Here is a 15,911-nt window from a genome sequence, read left to right as displayed (position 1 = left end):
CCTCTCTAAGGTTCAGGGCCAGTACCCTTGTGACACCTTCTGAGGAATAACACTTTACCTGCTGACGCCCCGAGTGCTGGGATTAAAAGTGTGCACCACCACTGCCTGGCTAAATCATTATTTTTTTTTATAATGACAAAATATACACAACACTACTTCTTAACTGGGCATGGTGGCACTCACCTTTAATCCCAGCACTCAGAAGGCAGAGACAGGCGGATCTCTGTGAGTTCAAGGCCAACCTGGTCTATAGAAGGAGTTCCAGGACTGTCAAGGTTATTACACAGAGAAACCCTATCTTTGGGGAAAATATTATATATGTTTTCCATCTTAATATATACATATGCTATATATATATATATTTCCCATTTTAAGCATTTAGCACACAAAGTATGCTCCCATTACATACATACACACACACACACACACACACGCTTACGCACATGTCCCCATACACGCGCTCCCACACACATGTGAGCACACACACACAGGTACATGCCCACATGCTCACACACACACACACACACACACACACACACACACACCATCTCCAACACTCTCATCTTCCCAGACCCAATCCCTAGTCCCGCCCCTGGAAGCCGCCACTCTACCTTTTGTCTGGGTAGTCTGGCGCTCCAGGGGTCTCAGTGAGCATCTTCATTGAGCTTCCACCACAGGTGGGTCATTTCACTCAGCGCATATCAGAGACGCCTTCAATGTCAAGACTCAGTCAGAGTCCAGGGTGCACCGTCTTCACGACCCAGCGTGTGATCCCGCTTGCATGGAGGTGGATGCCTGGGCCTTGTCCCCTCTGTAATTGCTCTGAGCAGTTCTGGATGTGGTGCGCATGTTATCCCTGCATATATTCAGAGGTTGGTGGCTGCTGGGTGATGATTGGTCAGTTTGGGAGTTGTTTTACTGGCTGAGGCCCCAGTGCCATCTCTGCCACTGTGAAGGCAGGGAGCTAGTGCACAGGCTGCTTTGTCCAGCCTGCCATCCACGTTCTGTCAACACGCTGCTGTCCCTGAGGTCATGCGGAGGTTTGGGCCACGCTGGGTAAACACTGATAAGCCTGTTTTCCAGCTCGCTCGCTGCAGTCTGTGGCCTTCTGTGTGATCTGGCATTCCTTCTGCCTTCTTGATTTCGGCATACACCACAACAGTGGGTTTGCCAAGCGGTTCCCCAAACTCCACAATTAACCACTTCACCATCAGCCGTGGGAGGCCTCAGGAGCATCCGTGGATAAGCCCTTTCAGGGTTCCCATCTGACTGGTCAGACAGCTGACATTCAAGCCAGCCACCTGTGCAGAAGGACTTGGTGAAAGGCCACAGCACACTCCGGGGCCTCTGGTTTGCTCCTCCCTTGGCCAGTCTGCTGTGGACCCATCTTCGCCATAGCTATTCTCGCTGCAGGGCCACTCTTCCCAAGGCACTGTTGGGACTCTGCTGAGGCGGGAGAAAGTCCACCCCATGGCCCCCAGACCCTAAGGCTCCTCCTATACTCCTTCTTCACTGAGTTGGCTTTTTCTGAGGAAAATTACTCCTTCCATGCAGGATAAAGTGGTGTCACTCCCCAAATGGACTGAGGAGGCTCACTTGTCTCTGTGTGTCACCCTCTAAGGTCCAGCCATCATGTCTTCTGGGTCCTCCAAGCTCCAACTCCCAGTGCTGGGTTCCTTACTAGAACCATCAGAATGACTTAGAGACAGTGTCCCCTACCCTATCAGTCAGACATCCGAGGGAAAGGCTCTCTCTCTCTCTCTCTCTCTCTCTCTCTCTCTCCCTCCTTCCCTCTCTCTCTCTCTCATACACACACACACACACACACACACACACACATATAGCTCCATGCAGGCAATATACAGGTCAAGCTGTGAGGCCCTGGAATAGAGACTGGCTGCTGTTTGTATCCAGCCCTGCCAGAGCCCTGGGATGTACCCAGCATGGAAGCCAGGCACAGAGCCTGCCTGCCAGACACCCCATCTCTGGGCAGGTACACAACTAAACAAAATGGAAACGTCTTCAGGATAGAGACCCCCAGAGCTTGGGGAGGGCTTGACTTCCAAGTGCCATGCACTTGACAGGTTTATCCTATAATACAGATAAGAAGGGCACATAGACACAATGCGAGCACACAGGTAAGCACATGTACACGTGAGCACACACGTGGGAATGGGCACACATGAGTACACACATTGTATGGACACACAAGCATGAACAGGTACACAGATGGCACATGCTGGTATACAGAAGCATGCATACACATAAACACACCTCATGGAGTGTAAGCATGGGTGTACACATATGTACATGTGCACGTGTGAGATGGGCATCAAGCATGGGCACACAAGTTATCTTAGCTTCATTTCCGTTGCTGTCATTAAATATTCTGACAAAAGCAACCTAGGTGAGAAAGGGTCTGTTTTCGCTTATGATTCCTAGTTAGTCATAACAGAGAGGCGACAGGTGGCAGAACTTGAAGCGGCTGGTGACATTCACAGTCAAGAACAGAATGGCATGCATGCCTACAGGTGTTCAGCTTGCTCTTTCCAGTCACACAGTCCAGGACCCAAACCCAGGAAATGGTACCCACAGTAGGTGAGTCCCCCATGTCAGTTCCCGCAGCCAAGGCCGTCCTCCACAGATGTGCCGCAGCCCAACCCGATTCCTTACTGAGATTCTCTTCTTAGGGGGCTCTTGATGGCCGCAAGTCACCAACTAAAACTAGCAATAACACACGCATGTCAAGAACACACAACCATGGGCACACTCACAGAAATACATATACGCGTGTGGACATGGACACAAGCAGGGGCACATATGTAAGCGCACATGGCAGGGACATACAAAAGCATGGTCACCTGCACACTCACACACAGACTTGGGCAGGCAAGCACGAGCACACACTTACATGGTGTGTTTCATCAAGATGAGTTTAAGACTCCAGACTCCTTGTTCTCTGGGTGCCTAGCAGAACCTACTTCTCCAGACTCCTCCCTTTTCAGACCCCTCATCCTCCAGACTCCTCCCTCTCCAGACCCCTCATTCTCCAGACCCCTCCCTCTCCAGACCCCTCATTCTCCAGACCCCTCCCTCTCCAGGCCCCCCTCTCTCTAGACCCCTGCCTTTTCAGACCCCTCCTCCAGGCCCCTCCCTCTCCAGACTCCTCCCTCCCAAGCCCCTCCCTCTCCAGACTCCTCCCTCTTCAGACCCCTCCTCCGGACCTCTCCCTCTCCAGACTCCTCCCTCCCCAGCCCCTCCCTCTCCAGACCCCTCCCTTTCCAGGCCCCTCCCTCTCCAGACCCCTCCCTCTCCAGACTCCTCCCTCTCCACACTTCTGCCTGCCTTGTGGTGTTCTCACCACTATCACTCACCCACTATGAATGCTGCTGCCTGCTCCCTTTGGTGGGTGGGAAGCATCACACTCCTGCCCTGGCATGCCAGAGGACCAGCCTTGGCAGCGATGTCCCACTTAGCTTTCTTAAATGCCCTGTCACCTGAAGCTTGAGTTTGAGAGGTGAAGAGGAAGCACCTGTGATGGTGAATACCACCCAGGACAGTGTGTGTGTTAAAGCAGACTATATTATTTTACACGGGCTTAGGTGAATGGAGAGAGACGTGGGTGATCAGTATGATGGACAGGTTGAATCCCCAGTCATGGCCTTCTCTGTCTGTGACTGCATGTGGCCAAACCTAATGGTTTAATGTGTTTCTGTATGATCACTGGGCAGGGCTGGAGGCTAAGCAGGATGAAAAAGCCTAGGAAGAACAGCCTTGGTCCCTGCCTTGAAGAATGATGGAAGTTAGTGCTCAGATGCAACCGGCCACTCTAAAGGCCTCAGGAACTGGCCAGCTGAAGGAAACCAGCTTTATCATTTTGTGCTGGTGTATGTGTGTGTGTGTGGGGGGGGGGTCCTAATGACAGCTTGCTGGAGAATGGATGAACTGCCCTGGTTGTGGCAGCTGTGCCCAGTGGATGCAGATGTGTGGATCCCATGCCCTTGGGCCTGGGGCCTACAGCCTGGAAGGGCCCTGCCCTATCTCTGCCTGGGGAGATGACCTCTGATCACTCAAGGGCTGTGGGCTTTCAGTTTCCTGGCTCTTTGTATAACTTCCCTGCCTCCTCCTTGTGTGCATTTAATGAGAAACTTGAGTGTGGAGGAGTCGTTTCAACGGCTGTTCAGCTGCTCAGCGCATGAGAAGCAGACCCCGGCGAGCAAGCTGCTTAGCGCTTCACTCTCTAGTCTTTTCTGGGTTGCCTTAACAGCCTGCACAGCTCCTGCAAATGGTGCAGGCAGCTTGATTGCAAGTGATTAACTTCTCATTCCAGCCTTCCGAATCCTTCAACATCTTATCACTTGTGAGTTTCTGTTATTCAGGAAGTTGGCAAGGGTTCTTGATATTTTTGGAAAGCATTTTTTAGTGAAAATGGGTTTGTAGTCCTTTGGGGACTGGTTTGTGTGTTACTGGTCAAAACAAAGTATGGTTAGCAATCCTCACCTCTGCTGCCAGGGGGAGGGGGAGGGGGCCAGTGGGGCAGGCTGCAAGGATACCACTCCAGGGTGAGCTCATCCTGGCCCCTACCCTGTCCTGTAGAGTCCACAGGTCCTGCCCCTGCCCCCAGTCCCCTCGGGCTCTTGGATGGACTGAAGAGAACTAGCCAGTGTTTGTGACTGTTTAATTAAAATGAACAGTATGTGTTATCTGAACAGGTGACTATGAGACACCGCAGGGACAGTTCTCCGGGAGGTGGGCAGCGTGTCTGAGCCATCTCAAGGGCCTTGCTCACCTCTTACCAACCTGCAGTCCAGCAATGGCGGGGGAGGAGGGGAGACAGAGATTTTGCCTGCATCAGCAACTTTGTGAGTTTTCTGTCAACTGTGAGCTGTTTCTGTAGAATTTTCCATGAGAACCTTATATTTGGGATGCTCTTTGTGATAAAGGTGATGTTTAAGAAAGTCTCCTCTAAAGTGTGTATTTGACCTTGAAGCACCAAAGGGGACACACCAGTCACTAAATGTTACTATACACACTATTCCATATTTATCATTGCTTCTTCCGGTTACTCAGTGTTGTCTGAGTTGCTGGCTTCGCCTTGAATTTCTCCCTGTGTAGACAGATACCTTTCCTCTTCCGGCCTTGCCCAGCAGGAGCTGCTGATGAGGACAGGCAGGAATGTAGCCAGTCTCAGGTAGAAGTTCCTGGGTCCTAAAGCCATTGTCTCCCTGGACATTTCTGACCTTTGTAGTCCCCACTGTTGGCCATAAAAACCACAGTTCTCGTCTTAAACAGGGTAAGTCTTTCCTCTGGAGCCATTCTGAGTGACCATGGCCAGAACGCAGATTTAGAGTCCCCCAAATTCCATGTTCCCTGTGGAAACAGTTTTATAAAGGTTTTATAACTTTCTAGAACAAAGGAAGTCACAAATCAAAGCAATTTTCAAATCCACTGGTGATATTTACAGTACACACGGAGAGACAAGTACAGCGAGGTGGGGGAGCTGTTTACAGACCCGGGATGTTAACTGATGATGTTCTCAGCTTAGATTGGTGGAAGCTGCTGTCCTGCTAAGTTAACAGCATCTAATGGTCTTGTATTTATTATCGCAAGGTGTTGGTTCAGATACAAAGTGGAGCAAGGTAAAATTAGCCCAAGATACATTAGCCTCTGAATCTACAAAATTCCCATCCCCCACAGGACTGAAATTCCAGCTGGCCTGTCACCTCTGCAGACGCAGATTCCTTCCAGGAGGTATTTGTTCGCAGCCAGACCGACTTCTTTTCAGGGACTTTTGTTCACACCACAGCTTTCTGTTCTCCCAGCACAGGGCGTCTCCTTGGTCTCCACCCAGCATAGGCACACTGAAATCTTTCCCTGCTGAGTCTTTGGGAGCTGGCTTCCCAGCATCACGTCTAATGTGAGCTGGCGCTGACAGGAATATTATCCTCAGCTGCGGCAGGATCTGAGGCCACCATGGACACCACCCTGGTGTTCTTTTGTTCGGGCATTTTCATCTTCTGGTCCATGACCAGGGAAATAGGAAATTCCATGCTGGCACAAAGTGGGCTTGTTCACCAGTGACGAGCAGAGCTCAAGGCTATCGGAAGTTACTTAGAGGTGCCTTATGTTCTAACAAAGGACCTGGGGCAGCAGAACGCTGAAACTACATCAGAAGACACAGTTACGAAGACTGAGTACATTTTTTAAAAATGCCACAAGGACAGGCTTTAGTACGTCTCTCTCCTGGGCAGCATAGTGGTGGTCACATCAGAGAGCTGACTGTGGGGACTGAGGGAGAGCACAGTACAGCAGGATGGGAACTCACCCTGGGCAGCATTATAGAGTCATGAGTGTGGGGGCCGAGAGGTGGTGCAGAGGCCAGGAGCACTGGCTACTCTTCCAGGGGACCCAGGTTTGATTCCCAGCACCCACAACCATCTGTAACTCCAGTCCCAGGGGATCTGATACCCTCTCCTGGCCTCTGAGGACACAGCATGCACACAGACATGCATGCATGCAAGTCACCTATATACATAAAAATAAAGAGGAGGAAAAGGAAGCATAAATGTAATCACAGATGCCCCCCTCTGTGCCCACTTGTGGACCTGATTTTAAATCCATTGCTGGTAAGAGTGGAGCCCTTATGGCTACAGAAGGGGAAAAAGACAGTCACCATGAATAAAAATCCCAGAACCACTTTTAGAAATTAAATTAGGAAATAATCCAAATATTGTCATGAGGATTCATGAGCCAAGATGCTTATCATAGCTGTTATTTGTAGTTATAAAAACTACGGGGAAAAGCAAAATTATAACCATAAGGATTTGGACAAAGTAGTTATCTGTTAAGATTATAACTGTCTACTGTCTGTTTTGTGGGTACAAACACTATGACCAGGCTACCTCATGGTACGGGTGTGTGTGGTTGGCAGATTCTCCCTGTGAGGGACCTCCGTGTCCTGTCTGAGGAAACCTTCTTTTTTTTTTTAATATTTATTTATTTATTTATTTATTTATTTATTATGTATACAATATTCTTTCTGCATGTATGCCTGAAGGTCAGAAGAGGGCACCAGACCTCATTACAGATGGTTGTGAGCCACCATGTGGTTGCTGGGAATTGAACTCAGGACCTTTGGAAGAGCAGGCAATGCTCTTAACCGCTGAGCCATCTCTCCAGCCCCATGAGGAAACCTTCTTACCTGTCCCAATTGATCCACATACCTATGAACACTTGATTTTTGACAAAGAAGCTAAAATTATACAATGGAAAAAAGAAAGCATCTTCCACAAATGGTGCTGGCATAACTGGATGTCAACATATAGAAGAATGCAAATAGATCCATATCTATCCACATACACAGAACTTAAGTCCAAATGGATTAAAGACCTCAATATAAATATGACCTGATAGAAGAGAAAGTGGGAAGTAGCCTTCAGTGCATGGGCACAGGAGACCACTTCCTAAATATAACCCTAGTAGCACAGACACTAAGAGCAACAATAAATAAATGGGACCTCCTGAAACTGAGAAGCTTCTGTAAAGCAAAGGACACAGTCGATAAGACAAAAAGGCAGCCTATTGAATGGGAAAAGATCTTCACCAACCCCACATCAGACAAAGGACTGATCTCCAAAATATATAAAGAACTCAAGAAATTAGACATTAAAATTCAGTACTTCCAAAAAAAAAAAAAAAAAAAAAAAAAAAACCACTTAGAAATGCTTGTGCTGGGAGGTGTGGGAGCCACGCAGCCATGGCCGCTGTCTGTGGTGTTCCTGCCTGTTAGCTGAAGTCACTTTTGGTACTTGCAGAGTCTGTCTTCTCAGTCAGGCTCTTGGCAACAGTGTTCATTCATCTTATCGGTGCCATCTGGAACTCTGAGATGCAATTTTTTATTTATAAATCAAGTAGACGATGAAATGTATTTGAGGTGCAATATCACATTCCCCCATGTCCTGGAGGGACCAACAGCCAGTCTGATTCTCTATGAGATCTCACTTTGCTCCAGCCTGAATGCATGAGTCATACATATTTTGTGGTTATTTTTCCTTCTTTACTATAGTAAGCAGACACCGAGTGGCTCCACATCTCTGATGAATGCAGTGTGTGCCAGCCACTGTCTGGGCGGGCATCCCTGGTGATGCCAGCATGTGTGGCAGCCACTGTCTGGGCGGGCATCCCTGGTGATGCCAGCGTGTGTGGCAGCCACTGTCTGGGCGGGCATCCCTGGTGAGTTCTTCCCTTGCGTTTGCTGGAGGGGTGGTTTTTGGATGTAAGCAGAGTGTGGGGAGCAGCCTTGCCCTCCGGATGGTAACTATATTCATAGTCAGCAAAGGGGGACCCCAGAATCTTCTTGCCTCCGACCCGACTGAGGGTATCTCACACTTGTGCCTTTCTGTCCCTTATGCAAAGTGGCTTTTTCTAAGCTGGAAGCAAGAAGCCAGGGGATGGTCAAGTCCCTTTCTTGGGCACTGAGCCTGGCAGAGAAGCCCATGTCATCTCCCTGACATGAGCAAAGTACTTGGGGATTGTACTTGGCCAGGATCAAGGCTGGGAAGATGCTATCAGTGTGCAGCTCTTCTGTTATCAGATACAAAGCTGTTTCTTCCCCTTTTTGACACAGAATGTAAAGGTAAATTTAACAGAGCAGAATCTGTACATGTGGCGTGCATGCACACTCCTGTGTATGAATGTGAGTGTGTGGGTGAAGGTGTGGTCAGTTGGGGGTACCCTAAGAATCATCTCCATGCTGGGATGTGTTAAGATGTCCAGAGTGCTCAGTCTAGATGGGACTCTAGGATGGGACTCTAGATGGGACTCTAGGAGCCTTTAACAGGAATCCCTGGAGGCAGAAGAGAGTTTGGGGAGTGTCTGAGTAGACAGACCACGTCGCTGCTGTCTACTAGCTTTGCTACCTAGAGGGAATCTCTGCTTCTCTCCCCTGCAACCCCATGAAGGTGGGGAGCAGACGAAAGACAGAGGAAGAGCCTGCTCTGGGCTATGATATGGAGGACTCTCGTCTGTAACAGTACTTGGAAAACTCAGTGCTGGAGAGGAACGGGGAGAGAGGTGATGTGGGATGTTCTTCTGTATATGTGTTGCTTTTATTGGCTAAAGAATAAAGCTGTTTGGGTCAGTGGCTTAGCAGAATATAGCCAGGCTGGAAGAGATATAAAGAGAGAGTAGGTGGAGTCAGGAAGATGCCATGTAGCTGCTGAAGGAGAAAAACACCAGAACAGAACCTTACCAGCAAGCCACAGCCTCGTGGCAATACACAGATTAATAGAAATGGGTTAAGGGATAAGAGCTAGCTAGGAAAATGCCTGAACTATTGGCTAAACAGTATTGTAATTAATATAGTTTCTGTGTGATTATTTGGGTCTGAGCTGCTGGGAACGGAATAAAAGCAGTTTCTACCTAAAGTGAGGGCTGCTAGGCCCAGTGGTGCTGAGGGTGGCATCTGAGGGCTGATGATCCCCAAATGATAGGTGAGAACCACGCCAGACACCCAGCCAGACAAGGGCAGCATTCAGGATAAGAGACACAGCACAGATGGGCAGTCGGCACCATAGGAACATTTACATACACGGGCATGTCTAAAGACACTAGCACATACACACATGCATGCAACATAGACACAAACACACACACATAACAGACTCATGTTGACACAAACACATGCATATCCTACACATAGATACGTACATGTTCTTTTTTGCAGAGGAGGGTTTCAAGACAAGAATTTGTATAGCCTTGGCTGTCTTGGGACTCGTTCTGTAGATCAGGCTGGCCTTGAACTCACAGCGATTCACCTATCTCTGCCTCCCCAGTGCTGGGATTAAAGGCATGTGCCACTGTTGCCCAGCTGATACATATTCTTACACATGTACATAACATAGACAGTCACACACATTAATGCACCACTTGCATACACAGATACCTGTGCACACCGCACTGGCACAGAGACACACTCGTGCATACAATACACCTGCAGATGACAAGATGCCACAGCAGTGCCGAGGAAATGCATCCATTTAACCCCTTAAGCTCACAAAGAAAAACAGAAACTACAACAGAGGTGTCTGAAACATTGGACCGTCTGGGCCATCTATTCCCACTTCAGATTTTCAGGAGGTCTTCCAAGGAAGATCAAACTGTATTTTTCTTAACCCAGAATGAATCCACAGCCTCTCACTGCCTTTGGAAATAAAAACAAAACTTCTTCTTCAACATAACACACCTTTTGACTTAAATTTGAAGTCAAAGCATTTTCAAAATATATAGGTTGGGTTAATCCAGCAGCATTTATAATCAAATATCTTTAACAGCTGTTGCTCCTCCCTCAGAGTCAAACAATTCAAAGAAAACACAAATAACATACAGGATCCAGATTCTCTGTGCATTTTCCATCTTTACATGGCTTTTTTTCCTCTATTTTATTTTTAATTTTTGCTTTTTTTTTTTTTTGAGACAGGATTTCTCTATGTGTCTTTGGTTGTCCTGGATCTCACTCTATAGACCAGACTGGCCTTGAAGTCACAGAGATCCTCCTGCCTCTGCCTCCCAAGTGCTGGGATTAAAGGCATGTGTCACCACACCCAGCTACTCTATTTCTTTAAGGACTTTCTCTATACTTTTTCTTTTCTCTCCCAAGTCTACATATATTTTTAAACACACTATAAACTGTTTAGAGTTTTTTGTCTGAATCTATCTTTACTGTATATCTTTATCTTCTTCTGATCACATGAGTCTTTAATCTGCAGAGTAATAGCTAGGATTAAAGCTGCAGCTTTGGCAGCTGGCTCCACCCCATTCCTTAGCTTTTTGAGAGTTTAGTTTCATGGCAGAGGTACTGGCAGAAGCCCACATTTATTGCCACAACTTTGTGGAGTTTCTAGGTTTATGCCACCACCAGGAAGCATGCTGCCAGCTGCTAATAGGTGTTTAAGTGTTTGGTGGCAGGGTCTCTTAAAAGAGCCATGCAGTTTTTGCCACCAAGACTGAGTCAGGAAGCCTCTCTTAAAGAAGCCGAGCTTCTGCTCACTGCCAGCAAACAGCCTACCAGAGAAAAGATGGTTATCAAGAATCTGCACTTGACTCTGTTCTTGTCTATGTAGAATCTTTTTTTAAAGCTTTCTCAGGCTTTATGTGGAAATTCTTGCCCCACATTGGGTGCCATTTGTAGACGGAAGTTTCTGTCCTGCCTGGTCCTGCAGCATTCAGTCCCAAAGAAATATCCAGAGGCATATATTAATTATAAACTATTTGGCCTATTAGCTCCAGCTTATTATTAATTAGATCTTACAACTTAAATTAACCCATAATTCTTATCTATGTTTATCCACGTGGCTTGTTTCCTTTCCTCAGTGAAGTATTCTCATCTTGCTTCCTCTGTGTCTGTCTGTCTGGTGACTGATTCTCTGTCTTTCCTCCTCCTAGAATTCTCCTAATCTGATTACCCTGGCTACTGATCAATCAGTATTTTATTAAACTAATATGAGCAACAAATCTTTACAATGTACAAGAGCATCATCCCACAGCAATAAACTATAAAAGTCTAGTTCACCTGCTCCAGACCAAGCGGCACAGGCAGCTCCACTCAGCCCTAGAGAAGAGCCACAGTTTAAAGAAACAAGCCTATTCTGCTAAGTGGATACAGTGTCATGTCAAGCTGCCTTCTAAATTCCTATCTCTCTGCCTAGAACAGCTCTCAGACGACACCAGCAGTGGTCTCTGTGCAGTGGAAGGGCAGTTGACAGAAACTCATAACTGGGCAAAGTGTAAAGAATACAGTGGAGTGTTCAGCCACAACTGGGACATCTATGTCATGCTCCCTCCCCAGGGCTCAAGAGCCATCGTGACAGAAAGGACGGAAAGATTGTAAGAGTCAGGGCTTGGGAGGAAGTGAGCAAAACCGTTTCTTCTGGACACAGCAGGACCACGACACTCATGAGCCCACAGCACCTGTGGCTGCCTGTGCACGATCAGGCCAGTCAGCACTCCAGTGTGAAGTAGAGGGGCTTCCTGAGCCCCCCATCCCTCCCCCGCTGCTGCAGAGGAGGATGCGGACAGGTGATGCCTGGGGGGAGGGAGAGTCCGTTCTCTTCCCTCTGAATTTGTCTATGTGTATGCATGTCTTCCCTGCATATATGGATGTTTACCATTTACATGTGCAGTGGCTGTGGAGGACAAAGGAGAGCATCAGATCCCCTGGAACTTGAGTTACAAATGGTTGTGGATGCCAGGTGTGTGCAAGACATTGAACTCAGATCTCTGAAAGAGCAGCCACTAAGCCATCTCTCTTACCCCAAGAAAGTCAACTTTCCTTAAAGGTGTTGTCCTTGGTAGTTCTCCCTGCTCTAGCGAATGGCGCACAGGAGTGAATGGCCAGCACAGATTGAATTCAATGGGTTTTTAGGAAAAAGAAAAAAGGATACAGAGTTGGGGGAGGGATAAGTAGATGGGGTGGCTCTGGGAGGAGTTAGGGAAGGAGTAGGACATGGATGTGACTAAAATATATTGTATGAAATTCTTAAAGGATTAATCAAAACATTATTTTTAAAAAGCCTAAGGCCCTCAGATACTTCCAACAACAGCTGACAATGGAACACACACACACGTGTGTCTGTTCAATAAATCTCTGCTAAGCAGCTTTCCCCACCACATCCATGGCTAAGGTCACATCCTCCCAGTGGTGGCTCTCACAGCTGAGGTTGGCCCATGTGGACCTAAAGCCAGGCGGCATGTGCCTTGCACCGCGCCCCTGTGTCTGCGCTCTGTGAGCTAGAACCCAGTGCGCGAGCTTCGGGCAAGGGGCTGGAAGTTGAGAACACAGACAGATGCAGAGACAGACCAACTCGCAGACCTTTAAACACTGATACCAAAGCCCCAAGAATGCTTCTTTATTGTGTTCAGAGGCAGATTATATAGAGATAGCCACGCCCCAGCCAAACCCACCAGAAACCACTCTCCTGCCATCAGGAACTCCTGAAGGTCTCGTGCTCAGAGCAGCTGTAGGCACTCACATCAGGGGAAAACAAGTTGTTTACAAGAAATTCAGGATCTGGGGTCTCACTGCTCCCAACAGCATGCTGTTATCGTTACCAGTATTGGGCACTGGGAATTGGTCTTACCCAAGTTGCCTCAACATGTGATCCCAGAGAACTTGATCAGACTGCTGCTCGGGGTCTCCCACAGAACTGAGCAAGGGCAGAACCCTCCACACTGTGCTGCTCAGGGTCTCCCACAGAACAGAGCAAGGGCGGAACCCTCCACACTGTGCTGCCGTGGGACCCCACTGTGCAACAGTGTGGAGAAGGAAGGCTGTGGAGACAGCAGGAAGGTCAGTGCTGACAGGAAGGAAGGGCAACCACAGAAGATTTGGTTTGCAGTATTTTTTGAGACAGGTCTCAGGCTGGCCTTGAACTCACAAGCTCTGCTCAGCCTCCAAAGTTCAGCAGCTTAGAGGATTTAAATCACTGCAGTGAAAGCAGTGTTACTGTGATGAGGGAAGGACAATGGTGTGCACTTATCAAAATCCATAGAATTTCACGCAGTGGGTAGTAACTGAAGCGTCCTGGAGGCCCGAGGGTCTGAGGAGGAATGAGGACTGCCACAAGAGAATCAGCTGCATGGCAAATATACAAAGCCCCTCCCTGAAGGGCAGGACTTTCAGGACCAACATTAGAAACCAGGCAAAGTAGAGGCCAGAGGAAGGGACAGAAGAACTCATATAGGAACCCTTGAGAACACAGGTTCACCTGATTACTGTCATATATACACTACCCATGGCCTTCTAAGTGACAAGGGAGGGCGCCGCTTTCTCACCAGTAGAGGAGGTAACAGGAAGGGGTGGAGGGGTGGCACCTGGCGAGGGATGGAGTGAGCATGGGAATTCACTTTAGCCCAGTATAGATGCAGACAGTCACCTTCAGACGTCTGGGCACACCCTAGTACAGATCTGTCTCCTGCCCTGACAGGTGGCTGTCACTACCCCAGCACCAAGGAGCCTACTGGTAACAGCCTCTTGTTGTCTAATACCCCCTCCAGGATCTTCAGAGAAAATGCTGAATCTAGGAGGAGGGCAGGAAGCACAGTGACCCAGCATCTTGTGGTACCAGAGAGTCAGGAAGTACAAAAAAAAAAAAAAAACAACAACAACAACACCCCAAACCCACAATGATGGGGCAGGTCAGAGGGTACAGGCACCTAGCAAAGAACCCAGTTGGCCAACCCTAGAACAATGACTATCAAAGTAGGTTGGGCGAATCTTGATACAAAGTACAGGTAGCCATCCATGAGTACACATCAGTGGCAGAATAAACCAGTCCTGCTGAGGGGGCAAGGCAAGTGCCCTTTGCAGAAATGTAACTGAGGTAGCTACATGCTCATCTAGCAGGACCCAGTCCCTACTTCCTCAATGTGGGTCACTGAGCCACAAGGGGCTGGAGGTTACAGTGGGCAGAGGAGCGAGAGGGCTGGGAGATCTGCTGCACCCATGATAACCTGCCACACCTCTGAAGACCTGCCCCTGTAATACTCTGGGTCCAGGAGAAGGTATCCCAATCATGCCCAGCGGTGTGACAGATGTGCAGGGTATCACGAGGGGAGGGGGCAGGCAGGGCAGCATGGGAAGGCTCCTGCTGGGTGCCCGTGGTTCTAATGATGCCCGCCTCCCTGCATCGAAACATGGAGGCAGACTTCTGCAACAACCATCCCTCCACAGCCCTGAGGGCTTGGCTTCCTCCAGCCAGGAAGGCACTTCATGACGTTTTCCGTCATAAAACTGTTATGTCTTTACACAAAGTGCGACACTTTCCATGTAAATCTTGATGCTGTGGCGGTTTTCATGGAGAGCAATTTGAAACTGGTTGGTCCTGAGACCGGTGAAAGCACTTCAATCACTTCTTCCTTACCCACGTGTCTGTTAGGGACATGTGAAGAAGAAGCTCTGTATTTAAACTAAGTGGAATGGAATTCTGCTGGAATTCCACCAGGTGAACCAGATGGCCTCCAGGGTAGCCACTGCCCACGGCCAGCTCGGGCAGAGCTGCTGCCTGTTGGCTATGTAGGTCAGCTCTCCGTGGGTCTCAGGACTGCATCAAAATAGATGACTTTGACTTCAGACTTGAAACCTTATTGCCAATCACGTGACACAAACCTCTTAAGTATGCACACACTTCAGAAGAAGTACCTACAACAAGGCTTATGTATAGTTCCTTGTGTGTTATTGTAAATGTCAAAGCAGCTACAGGATTGTGTTGTGAACCCAGCGGCGGGTCTGTGGGCATGGGAGTACTTGCCCTCCTATGGACACGGCCCATCTGTTGTGTAACTGTTCTGTAATCCCAACTCAGACAGTGTTACCTCTGAGACAGACCCCCGCCCACCTCCCAGACAGTGATCTGTAACAGGACGGCCCGGGAGCCTCCAGGGTGCACAGGGTGTGGGAATGACATCCACCTGCAGCTGCCTGTGTAGTCCCACAGGCTAAATGTTTTGTTTTTCTATCTTGCCAGCATTCAAGAGGCTGATGCAGAAGGGCTGCTATGAATTTGAGGCCAGTCTGGGTTACATAGAGAGATTCTTTCTCAATAATAATAAAATAATAGTAATAATATAATGTAAATAATAGGCAGATAATGACCTTTGCAGCCATAGCTAAAGGCAGGGTCACTTGAGAATATGGATCTGGTCCCAGCCCTCTCCGGCTGCCTAGGAAATGCTTCTGCACTGTGCTCTGTTTACAGTGCAGGTGAGCTGGAGTCTGACCAGCCTTGTAGGAATCCTGTGCCCTGGACAGAGCTGGCTCCTCTCTAGTGTTTGGTCACAGCCGAGTTCTTCTATTTGCTTGCCTCCATTTCCCATCTTGTGAACCCAGGAAGTGGGTTCCATCCAGTGTCTGTCCA

General features: G+C 48.4%; 1 protein-coding gene across 3 annotated transcripts in view; it reads left to right on the top strand.

Annotated features, from left to right (window-relative positions):
- Mcf2l (MCF.2 cell line derived transforming sequence like) overlaps positions 1-15,911 on the top strand; it is a 132,595-nt gene that overhangs the window by 982 nt on the left and 115,702 nt on the right. The window lies entirely within an intron of this gene.

Source organism: Chionomys nivalis, chromosome 20 (genome assembly GCF_950005125.1).
Source record: "Chionomys nivalis chromosome 20, mChiNiv1.1, whole genome shotgun sequence".
Lineage (NCBI taxonomy): Eukaryota > Metazoa > Chordata > Mammalia > Rodentia > Cricetidae > Chionomys > Chionomys nivalis.
This window is presented reverse-complemented; position numbering and strand designations above follow the sequence as displayed.